Here is a 12,079-nt window from a genome sequence, read left to right on the forward strand (position 1 = left end):
TAATTTTATGCCAGGAAATGAAATGATTGGAGCCAGGTGGTACGCTGCAATCACATCCTTCCCCTTACCAGCAAACTTCTGTACTGGCATGGCAGATATGTCATAGCCATCCTACACCAGGCAGAGGTGTCCAGTGTCCATTGTAAGACATCCTAATAGACCCTGTGTGAAGGAAGCCTGGGCCAGAATCCTGTCAGTTTAGTCTTTAAGACAAAAACAAAAACTGGTCTTAAACAAAAAACAAACAAAAAACAAACAAACAAAAAAGCACTACTCTCTCACAAATCAAAAATCTACTATTTCCTATATACAGTGAGTTTACCAAAGTGCTTCACTGCTTATCCAGGAACTGAAATACCATGAACTATTAGGTACATCAGTTTTAACAAGGTTTTATGTTCGTCTTGTACAGTTAAATCAGTACACAGAAAGAGAAAACAACTGGTGTTACGGAATAACTTGCTGACAGAGTGAAAATGGACTACAGAATGTAAGTTAAAACCAAAAGCTTTTTCTTTATTGCAGCATGTCCTTAATTTGCCACAATATTAAAACATGTATAAGAACATATTAAAATATATTTAATTAGCGATACTGTTTCAGATTGCTATTTTTATACAAAGTATTTGTTCTATATGTTCAACAAAAAACATTATTAGTGAACAACTGGAAAAAGTAACGTTGCAAATAACAATGTTTAACCGAATGTTCCAAGAGTCATTTAACTGCATATCAAGCAGGCAAGCTTCAGATTCCCTTTAACCACACCAGTGAGACTAACATAATAGAACACATGAAATACCTTGTACCAACTGTGTTTAATGGAACAATATAATTAAACAGAAACCAAATGAAAGTGCTTAATTTAATTGGAGGAAGGAACACCTCTAACCCACAGACATCCTTTCAAAGAGTCTACTGTTATGTATACTATGTTCTATTTTCTAACTTAATCTAGCATTGCCACCCTTGAGCACTTTGTTTTTGCCTCTGTGCAGTTCATTAAACTTAGGAAATTGAAAATTTTAAGTAGTTTTGATGCTTCATTTTTTATACTTCCTTATTTGCTTAGAAAGCAACACCTTGATCCAACCAATTTTTGACCGTATTAATATTTTCTGTAGCTAGTTTACCAGGTAGGCGTCATATCAGGGAACCACATTCTTCCAATGTGCTTGGAGACTTCTGAATGAATTTGATCCAGGTTGTAGTCATTATCTGGAATTAGTACTTTCTCCATAATAGAAAGCAAGGCAAGCCTGCCTCCTCACATCTTTACAAATGTGATAAAACCTCTGCAGGTAAGCTCACATTCACCAAGGCCCATGGGGGTTAAGTTTTTACAGCATTCAGCAGTGACTGAAGTCCATTCACACACACCACCAATTTGATCAACCAGGGGCAGTTCATTCCAATATACCTAACATATCTAACCCACCAAAGTAAAAGTGCATAACAAGAGTTTCCGCTCTGAAAAATGTATGAAATTCCTCTTCATATAAAAAGAAGTACATCACTATATTGATTTTAGGGGAGTGCTTAACAAATGCTTCCAAACTTTGCTTTCTAATAGTATGAAATTCAATTTGTCCAGGATTTTCACTCACAACATCTATGCAAAGGTGTTCAAGGTTAACATTTTTTCTCACTTGAAAGAGCCAGCAGCAGTTCATCGCTTAGTATGTAATAATTCAAAGTCAGTTCCTTAAGACCATGACATTGGTCAGCAACACAAAGAATTCCAGCAGGTGACACATGAGTACAGCTGCTCATTTTTAGCAGTTTTAGACTATCACTGTTATTAGCAACAAGACCTTTCAAGGATGGATCATCAACTGGTATGTCATCAATTTTCAGGAATGATAATGCCTTGGAGTTTACAAAAACTACTGTCAGTGAGGATGCAAAATGAGTCTTGGAGACATTCATAAAACTTGGCTTTGCTGTTGAAATCAAACAATGTCTTGATGGAACAAATCACCAGTTGAGAAAGGATGTCATAGACAGCTTCTACAGACTAAGCACTATTATCAGTTTTGAAGCTTACATACTACAGATGATCAGCATGTCTCGTTGATAATTTGCTGAATGAGATCAGGGTGAGTGGACTTTAAATAAGAAGTAGCTGGTTGGTTAAGCTCAAATCAAACTTCCTCTACAGGTCAGGGATATGAAGATCTTCATTCCACCTTCGACAAACAGAAGATAGCAGGGTCTGCTAAGGGCAGGTACTGAAAAACATGTGAAATTACATGGTGTGGCAGGATTCCCCAGTTCATTAAGGTTTGCAGGCAAGATTTACCAAATGCTTATTTGTAGAAACAAGTTTTCTGCTTTTTAGTTCTTTGTGATACTTTGAGAACTGGGCTCCCAACTTCAACAGTCCACCTGATTCTCTTCATTCTGAAAGCAAACAATTTCAGGGACTAGAGTGGTTTGATGTAATGAAGCTACAAAGCTTTCTGTACATTTTCAGGTAAGTAGATCTCTAAACAAAGCTTCCACATAATAGAGGGTAGTAGAGGTAGTGGATGAATGAGGAATGAATTATGGTAGCCTAGAGCATTCACCTGTCCACTTTCACTTCCTGTCTCCACAGCCGCGATGCTCCCTTGGGCTGATTGGGTTGTGGGGGTCGGAAATGGGGGGGGGAGGGGTCAGAATCTCCTAGGTCAACTAGGACCCAGCAGAGCCACCGTTTGTGCGGCAGCGCCTCAGGTGGGAGGTGGAGGAGGTCCTTCAAAGCCTCCCCCACCAAGCACTCTACCTATAGCTCATGTGCTGTCTGCTGCTGCTCACAGTTACTTGATGCAGGTGTTGTCTGCACATTTCTGTTCTCACATCATTGGGTGGTGGGAAAGTCAGTTTTAGAATCACCTCCCCCACGCACCAATGAGGTAGAAGCTTCAGGCGCTCGTGACGTCAATCGTCACATTTTGCCCACTGAAGGGGCTTGAGGGCCTTAACTAAAATGGATAAGGGGACAACCAACGCCGCACCCACACATTCAGGGACAGGCAGAGAAGCTCGATATAGTTTGTGGTAAAAAGGGAACCCACCGCTCTGCTCACCATGCAGAACCCTAAGCTGCTCCCTTTCCTGGTTATCAGCAGCAGGAATCAAACTTAGGGCCTCATAGTCTTAGCACATGAGACACTGCTACCTGAGCTAAGAGACACACCTCTTTTAGGTGTGGCTGTAGCAGGCTCATCAATCTCTAGCTGGCCTAGCCACTGCTAGAGGGAGACAGAGTGCCACACTGGGTATGGGTTACATTATTAAATCAGGAGTTGGGAGTTTTCGGTTGCAAAATGGGAGTCTCCCTGATATCCTGGGAGACTTGGTCACACTGCCCCTCACCCTGAATGATCTGTGATGGGTTTCCCATCAGTCATTTTTCCTTTGCATTTCCTCTCAGTGGTAAAGGCCTGGTCTCTGCAGCAGCAAGGAAAGGGGAGCTGAGGGTTTAAAGATGGGGCCAGTTACTGGCCTGCTGAGCTTACTGTAGTGCTGCCTCAGCTCTGCTATTATTTTTTTGTGAGGGGACGGGAGGATGATTTTCACCCCCTGCTTCCCTGGCTGCTTTCCTGAGGAGGCGGTGGTGAGGAGTGCTCCTTACCAGCTCCCCCCGTATCTCCTTGCCATTCCTGAAAGTGGGGGAGGAACCTCCCCCAAACACTTTTGGGTTCCTGTTTTGTGGGAGAAGGGAGTCTGCTGACTTCCTGCTGCCTCCCCTCTTTGGTGTGTATGTAGGCAGGTGGTTCCTCTCAAAACTGCCACAGATGTTTTGGGGTTGGAATAGGAAGGTACAAGTTTTCCTTTCTCCTCTCTCCTAGTCTCTGAGGTACTGTTGTTTGAGGGAGCTGCAGCCACTGCTGCTGTGTCAGCAGTCTTCACCTCTCTCAGGATGTACAAGTCTCCCTGCAAACGAGGGGAGACCTAGTCAGGGGGCCCTAAATTTCAAAGCAGTGAAAATATAATTTGCCTATTTTTTTATTTTTTATGAAAAAAAAAGAGATTATCTGGGATAGATGAGTGATTCCACACTTCAGAGAGATTTTGGATGGGGTTTCTTATGACTGGCTAAATTACATGCATATTTTAATGAAATAAAATGTAGTGTGTTTGTGTGAGCAACTGCCTTCAGGTGGATAAAATCAGAACTGCTCATCTTTGTGTCATAGATAATATATTCCTAACAGAGATTCTCTCTTAGCTAGAGAGACTGATTCTTTCTGGTATAGGCAGGCCTTAGTTCTCAAAAATGCTTGCAAAAAAATTGGTTTCTCAATATTTATTGTCTTATTTTTTATTAGTATATATTGGTTTTTCCTTTCCCTCTTCTTTTTTTCTTTTCAAAATGGCTGAGATCCTATATTATTTTCCTATCATTTTTGAACATTTTAAAAATAGAAAAACAAAAATGAATAATCAGCCACTCTCAAACCCTGAAAAATCGTAATAATTTTGAATTTTTTCATTACATTGTTTTCGCCCTCTTTGAACCAGCTCTAGTAACAAAATAGTAAAAATATGCACAGTACATAAAAGTATTCCAAGATGAAAGAAGGGCTTGAATGAAGCCCATCTCTATCTGTTCATTTATTTCAACCCTGGTTAAGTAGGTCATCTGACCTAGATGGGTTGAATAGGCTTTTTTCATAATGTAGGTATGATAAAAGGACAAAGATATGAGGATTCTTTTCATTAGAAAAATAGGAGACAAAGAGGAAACATAACAGAAGAACATAAAACTCCAAAGAATATAGAAAAGAGAATGCCTCAGAGCTATTCAAGGAGATGGTAGACTTGTGAGCAATAGGTCACACGCTGAAGCTTCAAAAGGGCTGGCCATAAGGGAAATAGGGAGAAACATCTTACAGAGTGTGTAATTACTGTGTGGAGAGAACTAATAAAATCAGCAGTGGGGACTGTATTCTAGATACTCTGATTGCCTTACATTAATGTAGCTCTATTAGGGGCCAGATCCTCTGTAGATGTAAGCAGCAGAGGTGACTGGGAATTTTTTTTATTAGCTGCTTTTAAATTAGAAAATGCTGATTAATCAAAACCAGAACTTTTTGGTGGGGAAGGGCCAGTTTCAACATATTTCTCTTCTCACATTTTTTTAAACAAAGTTTTGATGTTGAAATGAAAAAATCTGGTTTTCTGGTTTGGAATAACTTTTTGCTTAGAAATTTAAGGCAATTATAATAATAAAAAAAACTGGTTGAAATAAGAACAAAACATTTTGATTAATCACTACAAAATCTGGATTTTTAGTTCACAAATATTTTCGAGATTTTGCTTTTTCATCCCAAATGGGACAGAAAACATTTTCAAAATCTCAAAAATTCAGATTGGAAAAAACATTTCCTGCCCAGCTCTAGTAAACAGGCATAGCTTCATTGACTTCAGTAGAGTCTACTGTCTCAAAGTGTTGCAGAAACTAAGGAGGCCTTAGTGCAGAATATAGGGTAAGTTTACCATGCACAGTGCGGAGCCTTGACATATACCAAACTCTAAATATCTCTTTCACAAAAGCAGGTTTGGCCTGGTCCAATTACCTCCTTTCTTACCTCTTAGTGACAAGATCTCAGCCCAAGGCTGTTACTGCAGACTCTACAGCAAGGACACTCATACCTTTTCATAGTGTGGACCACATATCTTAATAGAGAAGCCTACTTCCTCATCCTAATCATCAGAGCATGGACAAACTCCTCTGTCATTAACAATTGCACAATATCACTGTAGCATCTACAGCAATTGTGTATATTGAAAAGTAATATTAGGAAAGTATGTAGTGATATTTTAGCTTTTTTCAATGGAAACATGGAGGAGGAGAGAAGATCACGAGGATCAATTTGAGAACCTCTGCTCTACAGTAATGGCACCTCAGAATACACAGTATTCCTAGAACTTCCTTGGTGCGCTATCCAAACTAGGGTGTGGGTGTGGGAGAAGCCCGGGAGTTGGTCTCATGTGAGAAGAAACAGTTCTGTTACTGAGGAAGGGCTACAGAAAATCTAGCAGACAGAAGCACCAGTAGAACCCCAGACTCCTGTAAACAGGGAAAGAGAAAGATGCTATGTCTTCCTTGGAGAATGGAAGGGAAGGGAAAGGTTTCCATTTGTTACCTATAGCTGCTGCTCCCAGTCACCCTCTAATATAGAAGACTCTGTCTTTTCCCAGCATGTATTTTTTTTTAAAATGCACCCCTTCAAGGGTCAATTCTGTTTAGCCTTGCGATCCTACCATGTCTTGACTTTGACCATAGCATCCCAGATGCACTTCCATTTCCCATGATTACCAGGATTCTCATGGCTTCCTGTGGCAATGTTTGGCAAACCCCTCAACAAACAAACCATCCCTGAGGTATTCAGATATACCCTAATATTGAGATATTTGAATTTATTCAAGTTCTCTTGGTATCCAGGCACACATCAGTGAAGAAAGCTCCACAGAGTAAACTCTGCCTTCCAACTAAAAGAAAGTATGTTGTTTACCTGCTGCTATATATTTTTCTTCTATTTTTTCCTCACAGATAATAATAACGTTAGTTTCCAAACTCCCCTTACCAGAAGTTTGTCCATCTGTTCAGTGATGTCCCCATGTAATGGTTGCTGGCGCATTTTTTACTCTGGAGGGTATTTTTTTAGTGTTGTCCATTAAGTATCTGCAATATTTGAATCACAGCCTGCATCACATCAGTGAAGAGTTTTTAAATAGCGTTGCAAGGCAAAGCGCCTTATTTTCGCAATAACAAGCATTTCAATTTTATTGCATGAGCAAGGAAAAAAAAAAAAAAAGCAAGCCTGATTCACCTCTTAGCTAAGTGTATATTTTTAGCTCATATGTTTTTTTAAATAAGGAAGGATTTACGTCAAAATACTTCTAGCAGGAGCTGAGTGAGTGAGTTGTACTATGTACGTCAATTAATGCAAGCCATTCAACACTTTTATTAGACTAGCTGTGAATCATCCCAAAGCACACTGCTCGTACACTCTTGGACTCCAATACCGCTGACTGAAACAGTCCCTTGACAAATATCTTTTTAATAGTAATAAATAAAACAATCAAGTGCAGGAAGCCTTGCTGTCACTTGAATGTGTGATGGGCACTGAATGAGTTCCTTGCTTTCCTTGCATCACTTTGTGGTCATCTTCTTAGAAAATTAGTCTATAAAACCCCCAAAGGTCTAAGTCTGCCCTCAGCTTGCCAGTGTAAAGCTGGAGTAACTCCATTCAAATCAATGGCGTTACTTCAGCTCTACACCTCTGTAACAGCAGATTTCTTTCTTAATAGCTCACAGTGCTTAACAAAAATTAGTAAATGGCACCCGTAAATGCATTATATATTTACCATATGCTAAACGATAGCTTTCTCCATAGATCTTACAGCAACCTTCAGGAAAGATCTAAGTAAATAATAACATATAGAATATGAGATCTTGAGTTTAGCTGGGCATGAAACATTCTGAACATTAAAGACACATGCTGCTATCTAGTGGCAAGAACAGGTAATTTTAATACACAGCATTTCATGACTTTTCAGTTATTGTAATACTGTAGCTGTTTTTATGTATTCATATTCTACAGTAAATGTATGTGTTCACAGGCATGATTTTGCTCTGATGCTGATGTCAGTCTGGAATAGTCATTGGAGATATATCTGTGTGTGAGATTGGAATCAGACCCTGTATCTAGGATCATTAATTTTTTTAATACGGATTAACCGTCACTGTGCAAAATTTTATTAATGGCTGTATAACCTTTTTATAAAATAAGACCAATGGTAGGAAAACCAAAAGGCTAATTTATAGTGAATGAGTGCAATTAGAAATGGAGGCTGAGGATGTAATTTTAGGATCCAGAAGTCTGGCTCTACTGTGATCGAGTGCTGAGAACCAGCAACTGAACCAGCACTCTGGTCCCTGAAACTCCAATTAGTTCCCTTGAAGAGAGCCTGATTGAGGAAAAGAGTGGCTAATTACTAGATCAGACTGGCCTGAAGACATCCATAGAACTAATTAGCCCATTAACTGGGAGAGTAGAAAACACAGGCAGGAAGCAAGAGGGAGAGAGAAAAAGGCTAGCAGGGCCAGAGTAAAGGAGATCTCAGGGTGGAGAGATTTCTTTTTTCCCTTCCCTTTCCTTCCCCTCCCTTCCTCTCTTGTGGGAGAAGAGGTTGTGAAGCTGAATAACACCATAAATAGCATTGCTGTACTACTATGTAAAGGTGGTAGAGTGGAGTGCAGTGCAGTACTATAAATAAACTGTTTGGTGATACCTATGAACTGGAGGTGTCAGAGTAATTTGTAGGAGAAAACAGGAATGGGGGATCATACCCTGTTACATCTACCCACCACAAGACTTGTGTATTTATTAAAAATAAATTAAAATAATCTCTGTTCAGCAATTTCATTAATTTTGCAAGTTTAAAAATTAATCACAGAAAGTTTTTATCACTGTGATTTTTACTGACATATTGAAAATTTTGTTAAATTTTGAGAAAAGATAGCAGTGGTACATGTAAAAGAAAAACATTTCATTTTGTTCAGGACACTGGCAGAGAAGGTGATTAGAAATATGGATTTCACCATTGGTAATTTACTAATTCAATACAGAGGCATAGGAAGTTTAAGGAGCAGTGTCCCCTCCAACTATCTGGTGGTTAAACCAGTGATGTATATGTCCATTCTCTTATCTTCTTATCAGATAAGTTGGCTGACAAGAAACAATGACTAAAAGGACAATGTGCCTCTGTTACAACCCTCGACCCCAAACTATTTGAAACAAAAAGCTTCAGTGAACCAAACTGCATTTAATTGAATATGGCCTGCAGAGACTGCAGATGACTCACAAAATCAGGCACCTACAATAAGCCAGTCTTAACTGTCTCTTAGTAACCATAGATGTTTTTATGAACATCAGTTGCTTAATTTTAATATTAATGTCTAATTTACAAAATCAACTAACTAATAATTGCTAATGAGCTGTACTTAACACAAGCTGCTTAATTAATTCTAAAGTTGCACCAGTGTCTTCAAGGACAAAAAACTGTGCTAGGTCCACAATAACTCAGTGGTGTGCCAAACGGGGGGGCCAGGAGGGGGCCATGCTCCCAGGCGCTGGCCTGGAGGGGCGCCAGCTGGGCCCTCCTTGGAGGAGCTGCCCCCCGCTGTTGCAGGCGGCCAGAGGCTGCTGGGCTTTGACATCCCGGAGGCCGCGCCGACCCCAGCACAGGCCTGCTGGCGGCTGAGGACTCCCATTGTGGGGGGAACAAGTGTCCTCCCAGCTCTTCTGCCCCAACGCTGGGCACAACAAGGGAACTGAGGGGACCCCAGCCACACAGGCACCAGGCAGCCAACCTAATGGCAGGGCTCTGGGGCCCAGCCCGTCGTGCCCCCCCCCCACAGCCAGGCGGCCTGGGGGCATCTGCCCCTGTCACTCCCGATCCCTGCCGCAACCACAGCAGGGGGTGAGTGGAAGAGAGTGGGAAATGGGCCCGCAGACACCCCACCCTGTGGGGCCCTGCCACCGCTGCCGGCAATAGGGGGAAGAGGCACAAATTGAAGTATTGGCCCCTGGGTGCTGGACACCCATGGTACGCCACTGCAATAACTACTCTTGGCCCAGTGATCAAAGTAGGCACCTAAACTCTGTGTTCAAATCCCACATTTGCATACAAAGATGGGCAATGAGACATGCAAGACATGTAGTTGTGCACTTACATGATGTATCCATTTCCAACCACAATTTGGCCTCTTTTGAAAACTGGAGGCTGTGGAGCAAATTCCCTGGTGTAACGTCAATGAAGTCAATGTCAGAACGTCAAGGATGAACTTGACAACAACTGTATCGTCACCACAGCTATCACTGATTCAATATGATTTAAGTTTTTAATAGTCCTGTAAATGTTTTCTTTTCATGGCTTTCAAAACTCACCAACAGCAAAGCAGAGGCTGATACTGAGAACAAAACACTGAATCTGATCGTGTTTGTGAGAGTTTAGGGAATATGTCTATGTCAAATCACAAATTTCATTCTGTTTTGTATCCTTTGTGATTGTAACTTACATTGTAGAGTGGAAACCCCACTTTTTGATCACACTTTTGTTCTAATTGTCATGAATAGCAAAGCCTTGCAAAAGGAATGGGGTTTCTCCCCTTGTGGAGAGGTAACACAGGCAAGAGTAATCAAGAGAGCTACCAAAGACTATTTATTTGCTAATGAGTCTCATCCATGTTACCATCAAGTGGGAAACAAGAGTGTTGTACATGTGAACCAGATTAACTGGGACATGGGGTTTCACACTGGAACTCATGACCAAGACTGAGTTTATAAGCAGGAGGGGTTCTGAATACAACTACCACTACCACTGCCACTAGCAAGAGGGACTTGCTGAAAGGAAGACAGGGGAGGCTCCAGCTAGCTTGAATATGGCCCGATCTTGGATCCAAATGGTGGGGTGAGCTCAGTTGGAGGGGGTCTGTGTTCAGGTGTTTGTTGTTTTGCCTAGACTGCACTCTTTGTGCTGTCTAAGAGTAAAATGTATGTGTGTTTAAGAAGTTCCTTTGCTAAGGCTATGTTCCTTGCTTTAACTGTCATAGGATCCTCAAAGGGTGTAACTAGAGAAACCAGAGCACACCTACCCAAGTCGCCTCTGGATGAATGTGTCTAAGCAACTCAGGGGCCTCAAGAGAGCTGAGGATCTAAGTGGCTGGGCTGTGGGATCCTCCTGCTAAGAGGGATGTTAGAGAGATGGTCTGCCCTTGGGGAATGCACCTGAATGACCCAGAGCTAGGAACAATGATCAGTCACTTAGAAGCCCATGGGATTCAGCAGGACTGGATCAGGTTGTAACAGCTGTGGTCCCTAAGGTCCTGAACCTGGAAAGAGAACCACACATAAAGCCCCACTGACATCAATGGGGCTCTGTGTTGGTGCAGGAATCTGCCCACCTGTATTTTTGCAGGATTGGAGCTGTCAATACACCATTGATCTCAATTGGTTCTGTTCATGCTTTTCTGTAATGGATTCATCTATTACTAGTAGAATGAAAGAGGTTATCTAGGGCATATGCGTTTGTATGTGAGTGTAGTTCCAGGGAATTTTGTAAATATCTTATGACAACAGCAGCTTAAAAGAAGGATAACTGTCTATTTTCAAGTTATCTTTCCCCCTTTTGTCCTGGCAGTAACCATCCATAAAATGGAATAAACTGTAAGGGTTGTAAATAAGATCCAATAACTTAACACAGAACAGCAGGTGGAAACTGAATGAAATGAAATGAGGAATGATTTACCAAATTTGGATCCCTGTAATCCAGATCACCATCAAGGACCATATACTAGCTGACTCTGTGTAGCTCAAGGGAGAGAAGGAGCAGAGAACTCTTTGCTGAACTTACACACCTGAAAAGAGGCTTGCACAGCTTGAACACAGGGTGCAAAGGAATCATAGCACTGACCTCACCACTAGATATCCCAAAGGGTGTAGCTGCTCATTATAAAAAAGCATGAACAGCACCCATTGAGATCAACGGTGTGTTGACACCTCTTACCCTGATAATGCAAAGAGAACTGTGCAGGCGGACTCCTCCACCAACACTCAGTAGGGCACTGTGTGTGTTTCTCTTTGCCTTCTGCACTGGCTGCAGAGAGAAGGGAGAGCGAAAGGAAAGCATGCATCACCTACAAAATGGAGCATGCCCAGCAGGACTACTCTGGTTCATACCACCCTGCACATGCTTTTATCTTTCAAGATCAAGCCCTTGGGTGATTAAAGCTGAGTTGGTGTTTTCACTGCAGCTTTTAAGAAGAGATTTCCTATATCTGAGATATTTACTTACACCGTAAACTCTTCATGATAGTGACAGAATTTTTGTTATGTGATTGTACGGTAGCTAACAGGGGCCTGATCCATATACGGTCCCTAGCTGTAAGAGAAAAATCAATCATTAGTTATATTGCTTAATACACCATTGGAAGGTATTCAGATATTAGAATGATCAGGACACTATAAGAACGTATGTAGAACAAAAGAGGTGCCACTGCAATACAAATAATTAGTAATGA

The 12,079-nt window shown here is 41.2% G+C and overlaps 1 pseudogene; it reads right to left on the reverse strand.

Annotated features, from left to right (window-relative positions):
- Nucleotides 1-1,129: 1,129 nt before the first annotated feature.
- Nucleotides 1,130-6,632, reverse strand: LOC137164007 (F-box/LRR-repeat protein 3 pseudogene; annotated as a pseudogene).
- Nucleotides 6,633-12,079: the final 5,447 nt, after the last annotated feature.

Source organism: Emydura macquarii, unplaced genomic scaffold (genome assembly GCF_026122565.2).
Source record: "Emydura macquarii macquarii isolate MOO-44397 ecotype Brisbane River unplaced genomic scaffold, CSIRO-AGI_Emac_v2 contig_2636, whole genome shotgun sequence".
In the NCBI taxonomy this organism is placed as follows: Eukaryota; Metazoa; Chordata; order Testudines; family Chelidae; genus Emydura; species Emydura macquarii.